This window comes from Chiloscyllium punctatum, unplaced genomic scaffold, assembly GCF_047496795.1.
Source record: "Chiloscyllium punctatum isolate Juve2018m unplaced genomic scaffold, sChiPun1.3 scaffold_241, whole genome shotgun sequence".
Lineage (NCBI taxonomy): Eukaryota > Metazoa > Chordata > Chondrichthyes > Orectolobiformes > Hemiscylliidae > Chiloscyllium > Chiloscyllium punctatum.
The window spans coordinates 257,501-270,000 of NW_027309975.1; positions in this window are offsets into that span (position 1 = coordinate 257,501).

Below are 12,500 nucleotides of genomic sequence, written 5' to 3' on the forward strand. Positions count from 1 at the left end.
CTTGGCCGGGTGGCAGAGGAGGACCCGACTATTCACAGATAGCGGCCCAACGACTCCCAGAGCCGGTCGTGCGGCGCGCGAGGTCTGCTCTCTTCACAAGAGGCTTTATTAGGGAGTGCTAAGGCAAGGTTCTGTGCCCTCCACCCTCATCGCAACACCCATGGGAGCCTCCGGTCGTCAATAGACCGCCGCACCGGCCTCTGACTGACTCTCAGAATGGACGGAAAGAGCCGGGTAAGCCTTTCAAAAGATTCGACCACGTGCCGAAAACTTTAGACTTCCGTGAGCTCTCCGGCTTGCACCGAGACCCGAAGTCGACGTGCGAAGCACCACGGGACCCCTTTCGCCTGCAGGTCCCGAGCCGCCTTTATTTGCTGTTACGAGCATCGTGTGCCCCATACCTGCGTGACGAGCACCGCAGGGCGGCAGAGCCATCGCACTTGGCCGGGTGGCAGAGGAGGACCAGACTATTCACAGATAGCGGCCCAACGACTCCCAGAGCCGGTCGTGCGGCGCGCGAGGTCTGCTCTCATCACAAGAGGCTTTAGGGAGTGCTCAGGCAAGGGTCAGCCCGCAGCCTTCCTGGCAACACCCAGGGGAACCAGGCCACTCGCGTCTCTCGCCTTCATTTTCGACACGAGCGCCTGCGGAGGGCCACCACCCCCTCCGATTGTCAAGAGACCTCCGCACCGGCCTCTGACTTACTCTCAGAATGGACGGAAAGAGCCGGGTAAGCCTTTGAAAAGATTCGACCACGTGCCGAAAACTTTAGACTTCCGTGAGCTCTCCGGCTTGCACCGAGACCCGAAGTCGACGTGCTTAGCACCACGGGACCCCTTTCGCCTGCAGGTCCCGAGCCGCCTTTTATTTTTGTTACGAGTATCGTGTTCCCCAAACCTGGGTGACGAGCACCGCAGGGCGGCAGAGCCATCGCGCTTGTCCGGGTGGCAGAGGAGGACCAGACTATTCACAAATAGCGGCCCAACGACTCCCAGAGCCGGTCGTGCGGCAGGCGAGGTCTGCTCTCATCACAAGAGGCTTTAGGGAGTGCTCAGGCAACGGTCAGCCCGCAGCCTTCTTGGCAACACCCAAGGGAACCAGGCCACTCGCGTCTCTCGCCTTCATTTTGGACACGAGCGCCTGTGGAGGGACGGCCGGAGTCAACGTGGGGTTTGCCCGCCCTCCAATAGTGTCAAAAGACCGCCGCACAAGTCTCTGACTGACTCTTAGAACAGACAGAAAGAGTTTGTCAAATCTGTCAAAAAATTGACAAAGTGTCAAAAATTCGACTTCCAAGAGCTCTCCGGCATGCACTCATACCTGTCATTAAAGTGCTATGCCCGTGGAACCGTTTTTCGGATGCCTTTCAGAACGGTCCCGCGCCGCCATTTTGTTCTAAAAATCGTGTTCCCATATATCTCCGGGTACCCCGCCAACCTCACTGCGGAAAAACTACAAGTGGCACTGAATGGGTCTGAATTCCAAATTTGACTGCATCGGTCTGGAACTCGGTCCGGTCAAAACCGTTTGGATTTTTCTCGGTCCGGACTTCCGCGACAGACAAAGTTAAAGTTTTCGGGCTGCAGGCACAAAACGACAGCTGGCCATTTGCCGGGCTCAATTCACCCAATTCCTCCGGCACTTCGGAGCACATGTTCGGTGTAAGTTTGCGAATCTTTCCCGATGCTGCAGCATTTTCCTCCGCTGACACTTAGAATATTTTTCACACTTTGCTGAAAATTTTTCTAAGTGTTTTTTTCCAAGTTTTCCTGGTTACTGATTTCTTCTTTTTAAACATTTTTCTAAGTTTTTCTGGTTACTCATTTCTTCTTTTTAAACATTTTTCTAAGTTTTTCTGGTTACTGATTTCTTCTTTTTAAACATTTTTCTAAGTTTTTCTGGTTACTCATTTCTTCTTTTTAAACATTTTTCTAAGTTTTTCTGGTTACTCACTTCTTCTTTTTAAACATTTTTCTAAGTTTTTCTGGTTACTGATTTCTTCTTTTTAAACATTTTTCGCCGTTTTTCTGGTTACTGATTTCTTCTTTTTAAACATTTTTCTAAGTTTTTCTGGTTACTCATTTCTTCTTTTTAAACATTTTTCTAAGTTTTTCTGGTTACTGATTTCTTCTTTTTAAACATTTTTCTAAGTTTTTCTGGTTACTGATTTCTTCTTTTTAAACATTTTTCTAAGTTTTCCTGGTTACTCATTTCTTCTTTTTAAACATTTTTCTAAGTTTTCCTGGTTACTCATTTCTTCTTTTTAAACATTTTTCTAAGTTTTCCTGGTTACTGATTTCTTCTTTTTAAACATTTTTCGCAGTTTTTCTGGTTACTGATTTCTTCTTTTTAAACATTTTTCGCCGTTTTTCTGGTTACTGATTTCTTCTTTTTAAGCATTTTTCTAAGTTTTTCTGGTTACTCATTTCTTCTTTTTAAACATTTTTCTAAGTTTTTCTGGTTACTGATTTCTTCTTTTTAAACATTTTTCTAAGTTTTTCTGGTTACTCATTTCTTCTTTTTAAACATTTTTCTAAGTTTTTCTGGTTACTCACTTCTTCTTTTTAAACATTTTTCTAAGTTTTTCTGGTTACTGATTTCTTCTTTTTAAACATTTTTCGCCGTTTTTCTGGTTACTGATTTCTTCTTTTTAAACATTTTTCTAAGTTTTTCTGGTTACTGATTTCTTCTTTTTAAACATTTTTCTAAGTTTTCCTGGTTACTGATTTCTTCTTTTTAAACATTTTTCGCAGTTTTTCTGGTTACTGATTTCTTCTTTTTAAACATTTTTCTAAGTTTTTCTGGTTACTAATTTCTTCTTTTTAAACATTTTTCTAAGTTTTTCTGGTTACTGATTTCTTCTTTTTAAACATTTTTCGCAGTTTTTCTGGTTACTGATTTCTTCTTTTTAAACATTTTTCTAAGTTTTTCTGGTTACTCACTTCTTCTTTTATAACATTTTTCTAAGTTTTCCTGGTTACTGATTTCTTCTTTTTAAACATTTTTCTAAGTTTTCCTGGTTACTGATTTCTTCTTTTTAAACATTTTTCTAAGTTTTTCTGGTTACTCATTTCTTCTTTTTAAACATTTTTCGCAGTTTTTCTGGTTACTGATTTCTTCTTTTTAAACATTTTCCTAAGTTTTCCTGGTTACTGATTTCTTCTTTTTAAACATTTTTCTAAGTTTTCCTGGTTACTCATTTCTTCTTTTTGATCATTTTTCTAAGTTTTCCTGGTTACTGATTTCTTCGTTTTGAACATTTTTCTAAGTTTTCCTGGTTACTCACTTCTTCTTTTCAAACATTTTTCTTCGTTTTTCTGTTTACTCATTTAGCACTTTCAGGCACTTTCCCATCATTTCCTCGTTCCCGATTTCACCCTTTAAAACGCTTTCGGGCATTTCCCTAAGTTTTGCGGTTCACTCGTTTGGGACTCACTGACACCTTCTCTAGCTTCCCTGCTCACTTTTTTCGTACTGTTGAGAAAATTCGAACCCTTTCCTTAACTATGCCGGTTACTGACTTCACCGCTTCAGACCCTTGTCCCCGTAATGAAAGATACCATTTCCCACCGTGGGAAATGCACGAAAATCGGACTGAACACGGGGGAGGCTCCCCCCTCGAAGGCGAGACCGTCGGCAGAACCGCCGGGTCAAACCCGGCTGAGCTACCCGGCTTACAAGTCTCAAAGTCGGTATGAGCAGTCACGTCCACCCCCATTCCCTTTTGGACCACTTCCCACGGTTCCAAATGCATGAAAATCGGCCTGTACACGGGGGAGGCACCCGCCTCGAAGACGAGACCGTCGGCAGAACCGCCGGGTCAAACCCGGCTGAGCTACCCGGCTCGGAAGCGCCAAAGTCGGGTTGAGCAGTCACATTCACTCCCATCGACGTTTGGACCACTTCCCACGGTTCGAAATGCACGGAAATCGGCCTGTACACGGGGGAGGCACCCGCCTCGAAGAGGAGACTGTCGGCAGAACCGCCGGGTCAAACCCGGCTGTGCTAACCGGCTCGGAAGCGCCAAAGTCGGGTTGAGCAGTCACATTCACTCCCATCCCCTTTTGGGCAACTTCCCACGGTTGGAAATGCATGGAAATCGGACTGAACACGGGGGAGGCTCCCCCCTCGAAGGCGAGACCGTCGGCAGAACCGCAGGATCAAACCCGGCTGAGCTACCCGGCTTACAAGTCTCAAAGTCGGTATGAGCAGACACGTCCACCCCCATTCCCTTTTGGACCACTTCCCACGGTTCGAAATGCATGAAAATCGGCCTGTATACGGGGGAGGCACCCGCCTCGAAGACGAGACCGTCGGCAGACCCGCCGGGTCAAACCCGGCTGAGCTACCCGGCTCGGAAGCGCCAAAGTCGGGTTGAGCAGTCACATTCACTCCCATCCCCTTTTGGACCACTTCCCACGGTTCGAAATGCACGAAAATCGGCCTGTACACGGGGGAGGCACCCGCCTCGAAGACGAGACCGTCGGCAGAACCGCCGGAACAAACCCGGCTGAGCTACCCGGCTTACAAGTCTCAAAGTCGGTATGAGCAGACACGTCCACCCCCATTCCCTTTTGGACCACTTCCCACGGTTCGAAATGCATGAAAATCGGCCTGTATACGGGGGAGGCACCCGCCTCGAAGACGAGACCGTCGGCAGACCCGCCGGGTCAAACCCGGCTGAGCTACCCGGCTCGGAAGCGCCAAAGTCGGGTTGAGCAGTCACATTCACTCCCATCCCCTTTTGAACCTCTTCCCACCGTTGGAAATGCACGAAAATCGGCCTGTACACGGGGGAGGCTCCCCCCTCGAAGGCGAGACCGTCGGCAGAACCGCCGGGTCAAACCCGGCTGAGCTACCCGGCTTACAAGTCTCGAAGTCGGGTTGAGCAGTCACATTCACTCCCATCGACTTTTGGGCAACTTCCCACCGTTGCAAATGCATGAAAATCGGCCTGTACACGGGGGAGGCACCCGCCTCGAAGTCGAGACCGTCGGCAGAACCGCCGGGTCCAACCCGGCTGAGCTACCCGGCTTACAAGTCTCAAAGCCGGGTTGGGCAGTCACGTTCACCCCCATTCCCTTTTGGATCACTTCCCACGGTTCGAAATGCACGAAAACCGGCCTGTACACGGGGGAGGGTCCGCCCTCGAAGGCGAGACCGTCGGCAGAACCGCCGGGTCAAACCTGGCTGAGCTACCCGGCTTACAAGTCTCAAAGTCGGGTTGAGCAGTCACGTTCACTCCCATCGACTTTTAGACCACTTCCCACGGTTCGAAATGCACGAAAATCGGCCTGTACACGGGGGAGGCACCCGCCTCGAAGACGAGACCGTCGGCAGAACCGCCGGGTCAAACCCGGCCGAGCTACCCGGGTTAGAAGCCTCAGAGTCGGGTTGAGCAGTCACGTTCACTCCCATCGACTTTTAGACCACTTCCCACGGTTGGAAATGCACGAAAATCGGCCTGTACACGGGGGTGGCATCCGCCTCGAAGACGAGACCGTCGGCAGAACCGCCGGGTCAAACCCGGCTGAGCTACCCGGCTTACAAGTCTCAAAGTCGGGTTGAGCAGTCACATTCACTCCCATCGACTTTTGGGCAACTTCCCACGGTTCGAAATGCACAAGATTCGGCCTGAACACGGGGGACGCTCCCCCCTCGAAGGCGAGACCGTCGGCAGACCCGCCGGGTCAAACCCGGCTGAGCTACCCGGCTCGGAAGCGCCAAAGTCGGTATGAGCAGTCACGTTCACTCCCATCCCCTTTTGGACCGCTTCCCACGGTACGAAATGCATGAAAATCGGCCTGTACACGGGGGAGGCACCCGCCTCGAAGACGAGACCGTCGGCAGAACCGCCGGGTCAAACCCGGCTGAGCTACCCGGCTTACAAGTCTCAAAGTCGGGTTGAGCAGTCACATTCACTCCCATCGACTTTTGGGCAACTTCCCACGGTTCGAAATGCACAAAATTCGGCCTGAACACGGGGGACGCTCCCCCCTCGAAGGCGAGACCGTCGGCAGAACCGCCGGGTCAAACCCGGCTGAGCTACCCGGCTTAAAAGTCTCAAAGTCGGTATGAGCAGTCACATTCACCCCCATTCCCTTTTGGACCACTTCCCACGGTTGGAAATGCATGAAAATCGGCCTGGACACGGGGGAGGCTCCCCCCTCGATGACGAGACCGTCGGCAGAACCGCCGGAACAAACCCGGCTGAGCTACCCGGCTTACAAGTCTCAAAGTCGGTATGAGCAGACACGTCCACCCCCATTCCCTTTTGGACCACTTCCCACCGTTGGAAATGCACGAAAATCGGCCTGTACACGGGGGAGGCACCGGCCTCGAAGACGAGACCGTCGGCAGAACCGCCGGATCAAACCCGGCCGAGCTACCCGGGTTAGAAGCCTCAGAGTCGGGTTGAGCAGTCACATTCACTCCCATCCCCTTTTGAACCTCTTCCCACCGTTGGAAATGCACGAAAATCGGCCTGTACACGGGGGAGGCTCCCCCCTCGAAGGCGAGACCGTCGGCAGAACCGCCGGGTCAAACCCGGCTGAGCTACCCGGCTTACAAGTCTCAAAGTCGGTATGAGCAGTCACGTCCACCCCCATTCCCTTTTGGACCACTTCCCACGGTTCCAAATGCATGAAAATCGGCCTGTATACGGGGGAGGCACCCGCCTCGAAGACGAGACCGTCGGCAGACCCGCCGGGTCAAACCCGGCTGAGCTACCCGGCTCGGAAGCGCCAAAGTCGGGTTGAGCAGTCACATTCACTCCCATCCCCTTTTGGACCACTTCCCACGGTTCGAAATGCACGAAAATCGGCCTGTACACGGGGGAGGCACCCGCCTCGAAGACGAGACCGTCGGCAGAACCGCCGGAACAAACCCGGCTGAGCTACCCGGCTTACAAGTCTCAAAGTCGGTATGAGCAGACACGTCCACCCCCATTCCCTTTTGGACCACTTCCCACGGTTCGAAATGCATGAAAATCGGCCTGTATACGGGGGAGGCACCCGCCTCGAAGACGAGACCGTCGGCAGACCCGCCGGGTCAAACCCGGCTGAGCTACCCGGCTCGGAAGCGCCAAAGTCGGGTTGAGCAGTCACATTCACTCCCATCCCCTTTTGAACCTCTTCCCACCGTTGGAAATGCACGAAAATCGGCCTGTACACGGGGGAGGCTCCCCCCTCGAAGGCGAGACCGTCGGCAGAACCGCCGGGTCAAACCCGGCTGAGCTACCCGGCTTACAAGTCTCGAAGTCGGGTTGAGCAGTCACATTCACTCCCATCGACTTTTGGGCAACTTCCCACCGTTGCAAATGCATGAAAATCGGCCTGTACACGGGGGAGGCACCCGCCTCGAAGTCGAGACCGTCGGCAGAACCGCCGGGTCCAACCCGGCTGAGCTACCCGGCTTACAAGTCTCAAAGCCGGGTTGGGCAGTCACGTTCACCCCCATTCCCTTTTGGATCACTTCCCACGGTTCGAAATGCACGAAAACCGGCCTGTACACGGGGGAGGGTCCGCCCTCGAAGGCGAGACCGTCGGCAGAACCGCCGGGTCAAACCTGGCTGAGCTACCCGGCTTACAAGTCTCAAAGTCGGGTTGAGCAGTCACGTTCACTCCCATCGACTTTTAGACCACTTCCCACGGTTCGAAATGCACGAAAATCGGCCTGTACACGGGGGAGGCACCCGCCTCGAAGACGAGACCGTCGGCAGAACCGCCGGGTCAAACCCGGCCGAGCTACCCGGGTTAGAAGCCTCAGAGTCGGGTTGAGCAGTCACGTTCACTCCCATCGACTTTTAGACCACTTCCCACGGTTGGAAATGCACGAAAATCGGCCTGTACACGGGGGTGGCATCCGCCTCGAAGACGAGACCGTCGGCAGAACCGCCGGGTCAAACCCGGCTGAGCTACCCGGCTTACAAGTCTCAAAGTCGGGTTGAGCAGTCACATTCACTCCCATCGACTTTTGGGCAACTTCCCACGGTTCGAAATGCACAAGATTCGGCCTGAACACGGGGGACGCTCCCCCCTCGAAGGCGAGACCGTCGGCAGACCCGCCGGGTCAAACCCGGCTGAGCTACCCGGCTCGGAAGCGCCAAAGTCGGTATGAGCAGTCACGTTCACTCCCATCCCCTTTTGGACCGCTTCCCACGGTACGAAATGCATGAAAATCGGCCTGTACACGGGGGAGGCACCCGCCTCGAAGACGAGACCGTCGGCAGAACCGCCGGGTCAAACCCGGCTGAGCTACCCGGCTTACAAGTCTCAAAGTCGGGTTGAGCAGTCACATTCACTCCCATCGACTTTTGGGCAACTTCCCACGGTTCGAAATGCACAAAATTCGGCCTGAACACGGGGGACGCTCCCCCCTCGAAGGCGAGACCGTCGGCAGAACCGCCGGGTCAAACCCGGCTGAGCTACCCGGCTTAAAAGTCTCAAAGTCGGTATGAGCAGTCACATTCACCCCCATTCCCTTTTGGACCACTTCCCACGGTTGGAAATGCATGAAAATCGGCCTGGACACGGGGGAGGCTCCCCCCTCGATGACGAGACCGTCGGCAGAACCGCCGGAACAAACCCGGCTGAGCTACCCGGCTTACAAGTCTCAAAGTCGGTATGAGCAGACACGTCCACCCCCATTCCCTTTTGGACCACTTCCCACCGTTGGAAATGCACGAAAATCGGCCTGTACACGGGGGAGGCACCGGCCTCGAAGACGAGACCGTCGGCAGAACCGCCGGATCAAACCCGGCCGAGCTACCCGGGTTAGAAGCCTCAGAGTCGGGTTGAGCAGTCACATTCACCCCCATCCCCTTTTGAACCTCTTCCCACCGTTGGAAATGCACGAAAATCGGCCTGTACACGGGGGAGGCACCGGCCTCGAAGACGAGACCGTCGGCAGAACCGCCGGATCAAACCCGGCCGAGCTACCCGGGTTAGAAGCCTCAGAGTCGGGTTGAGCAGTCACATTCACTCCCATCCCCTTTTGAACCTCTTCCCACCGTTGGAAATGCACGGAAATCGGCCTGTACACGGGGGAGGCTCCCCCCTCGAAGGCGAGACCGTCGGCAGAACCGCCGGGTCAAACCCGGCTGAGCTACCCGGCTTACAAGTCTCGAAGTCGGGTTGAGCAGTCACATTCACTCCCATCCCCTTTTGGGCAACTTCCCACCGTTGCAAATGCATGAAAATCGGCCTGTACACGGGGGAGGGAGCCGCCTCGAAGACGAGACCGTCCGCAGAACCGCTGGATCAAACCCGGCTGAGCTACCAGGCTCGGAAGCGCCAAAGTCGGTATGAGCAGTCACATTCACTCCCATCCCCTTTTGGGCCACTTCCCACGGTTCGAAATGCACGAAAATCGGACTGAACACGGGGGAGGCTCCCCCCTCCAAAACGAGACCATCGGCAGAATCGACGGGTCAAACCCGGCCGAGCTACCCGGGTTAGAAGCCTCAGAGTCGGGTTGAGCAGTCACGTTCACTCCCATCCCCTTTTGGACCTCTTCCCACCGTTGGAAATGCACGAAAATCGGCCTGTACACGGGGGAGGGTCCGCCCTCGAAGGCGGGACCGTCGGCAGAACCGCCGGGTCAAACCCGGCTGAGCTACCCGGCTTACAAGTCTCAAAGCCGGGTTGAGCAGTCACGTCCACCCCCATTCCCTTTTGGACCACTTCCCACGGTTGGAAATGCACGAAAATCGGCCTGGACACGGGGGAGGCTCCCCCCTCGATGACGAGACCGTCGGCAGAACCGCCGGGTCAAACCCGGCCGAGCTATCCGGGTTAGAAGCCTCAAAGTCGGGTTGAGCAGTCACGTCCACCCCCATCCCCTTTTGGACCACTTCCCACGGTTCGAAATGCACGAAAATCGGCCTGTACACGGGGGAGGCACCCGCCTCGAAGACGAGACCGTCGGCAGACCCGCCGGATCAAACCCGGCCGAGCTACACGGCTTACAAGTCTCAATGTCGGTATGAGCAGTCACGTCCACCCCTATTCCATTTTGGACCACTTCCCACGGTACGAAATGCATGAAAATCGGCCTGTACACGGGGGAGGCACCCGCCTCGAAGACGAAACCGTCGGCAGAACCGCCGGGTCAAACCCGGCTGAGCTACCCGGCTCGGAAGCGCCAAAGTCGGGTTGAGCAGTCACATTCACTCCCATCGACTTTTGGGCAACTTCCCACGGTTCGAAATGCACAAAATTCGGCCTGAACACGGGGGACGCTCCCCCCTCGAAGGCGAGACCGTCGGCAGAACCGCCGGGTCAAACCCGGCTGAGCTACCCGGGTCGGAAGCGCCAAGGTCGGTATGAGCAGTCACATTCACTCCCATCCCCTTTTGGACCGCTTCCCACGGTTTGAAATGCACGAAAATCGGCCTGTACACGGGGGAGGCTCCGCCCTCGAAGGCGAGACCGACGGCAGAACCGCCGGGTCAAACCCGGCCGGGCTACCCGGGTTAGAAGCCTCAGAGTCGGGTTGAGCAGTCACATTCACCCCCATCCCCTTTTGAACCTCTTCCCACCGTTGGAAATGCACGAAAATCGGCCTGTACACGGGGGAGGCGCCCCTCTCGAAGGCGAGACCGACGGCAGAACCGCCGGGTCAAACCCGGCCGAGCTACCCGGGTTAGAAGCCTCAGAGTCGGGTTGAGCAGTCACATTCACCCCCATCCCCTTTTGAACCTCTTCCCACCGTTGGAAATGCACGAAAATCGGCCTGTACACGGGGGAGGCCCCCCTCTCGAAGACGAGACCGTCGGCAGACCCGCCGGATCAAACCCGGCCGAGCTACACGGCTTACAAGTCTCGATGTCGGTATGAGCAGTCACGTCCACCCCCATTCCCTTTTGGACCACTTCCCACGGTACGAAATGCATGAAAATCGGCCTGTACACGGGGGAGGCACCCGCCTCGAAGACGAGACCGTCGGCAGAACCGCCGGGTCAAACCCGGCTGAGCTACCCGGCTCGGAAGCGCCAAAGTCGGGTTGAGCAGTCACATTCACCCCCATCCCCTTTTGGGCCACTTCCCACGGTTCGAAATGCATGAAAATCGGCCTGTACACGGGGGACGCTCCCCCCTCGAAGGCGAGGCAGTCGGCAGAACCGCCGGGTCAAACCCGGCTGAGCTACCCGGGTTAGATGCCTCAAAGTCGGGTTGAGCAGTCACATTCACCCCCATCCCCTTTCGGCCCCCTTCCCACGGTTGGAAATGCATGAAAATCGGCCTGTACACGGTGGGCGCTCCCCCCTCGAAGGTGAGACCTTCGGCAGAACCGCCGGGTCAAATCCTGCCGAGCTACCCGCGTTAGAGGTCTCAATGTCGGCTTCAGCAGTCACATTCAATCCCATTCCCGTTTGGACCTCTTCCCGCCGATGGAAATGCACAAAATTCGGCCTGAACACGCGGGGCGCTCCCCCCTCGAAGGCGAGACCGTCGCCAGAACCGCCGGGTCAAATCCGGCTGAGCTACCCGCGTTACAGGTCTCAAAGTCGGGTTGAGCAGTCACGTTCACCCCCATCCCCTTTCGGACCCCTTCCCACGGTTGGAAATGCATGAAAATCGGCCTGTACACGGTGGGCGCTCCCCCCTCGAAGGTGAGACCTTCGGCAGAACCGCCGGGTCAAATCCGGCCGAGCTACCCGCGTTAGAGGTCTCAATGTCGGCTTCAGCAGTCACATTCAATCCCATTCCCGTTTGGACCTCTTCCCGCCGATGGAAATGCACAAAATTCGGCCTGAACACGCGGGACGCTCCCCCCTCGAAGGTGAGACCTTCGGCAGAACCGCCGGGTCAAATCCGGCCGAGCTACCCGCGTTAGAGGTCTCAATGTCGGCTTCAGCAGTCACGTTCACCCCCATCCCCTTTCGGACCCCTTCCCACGGTTGGAAATGCATGAAAATCGGCCTGTACACGGTGGGCGCTCCCCCCTCGAAGGTGAGACCTTCGGCAGGACCGCCGGGTCAAATCCGGCCGAGCTACCCGCGTTAGAGGTCTCAATGTCGGCTTCAGCAGTCACATTCAGTCCCATTCCCGTTTGGACCTCTTCCCGCCGATGGAAATGCACAAAATTCGGCCTGAACACGCGGGACGCTCCCCCCTCGAAGGTGAGACCTTCGGCAGAACCGCCGGGTCAAATCCGGCCGAGCTACCCGCGTTAGAGGTCTCAATGTCGGCTTCAGCAGTCACATTCAGTCCCATTCCCGTTTGGACCTCTTCCCGCCGATGGAAATGCACAAAATTCGGCCTGAACACGCGGGACGCTCCCCCCTCGAAGGCGAGACCGTCGCCAGAACCGCCGGGTCAAATCCGGCCGAGCTACCCGCGTTAGAGGTCTCAATGTCGGCTTCAGCAGTCACATTCAATCCCATTCCCTTTTGGAACACTTCCCGCCGTTAACAATGCACGATATTCGGCCTGAACACGCGGGACGCTCCCCCCTCGAAGGTGAGACCTTCGGCAGAACCGCCGGGTCAAATCCGG